Source organism: Nematolebias whitei, chromosome 11 (genome assembly GCF_014905685.2).
Source record: "Nematolebias whitei isolate Nwh7 chromosome 11, NemWhi1, whole genome shotgun sequence".
Taxonomy (NCBI): domain Eukaryota; kingdom Metazoa; phylum Chordata; class Actinopteri; order Cyprinodontiformes; family Rivulidae; genus Nematolebias; species Nematolebias whitei.
Window position 1 is genome coordinate 18834386 of NC_056508.1, and position 543 is coordinate 18834928.

The following is a 543-nucleotide window of genomic DNA, read 5'->3' on the forward strand; positions in this document are numbered from 1 at the left end:
AGACACAAACAGACACAAACAGACAGAGGGAAACCAGGAATCCCACATTACTAACTGTGTTTCAGTCTAATCATGCAATCAAGTATGCTGATGACACCACCATCTTGTGCCTCATCATCAACAATGATGAGAGTGCCTACAGAGATGAGGTGAAATCACTGACCAGCTGGTGTCAGGAAAACAACCTCTCTCTAAATGTCAGCAAAACAAAGGAGATGATAGTGGACTTCAGGAAACAACATCGAGGCCAGCAGTCTACCATCAACATAAACAAAGCTGAGGTGGAGGAAGTCAGCAGCTTCAAGTTCCTCAGAGTTCACATTACTGAGGATCTATCCTGGACTTTACAGACACTGTGGTCAAGAAAACCAGACAAAGACTCTACTTCATAAGAAGACTAAAGAAGTTTGGTACAAACACCAGCATCATCACCATCTTTTATAGGTGCACCCAGGGCCAGATTTAGGAGGATGGGGGCCCCTGGGCTGGAGTCAGGATGGGGGCCATATATATATATATATATATATATATATATATATATAT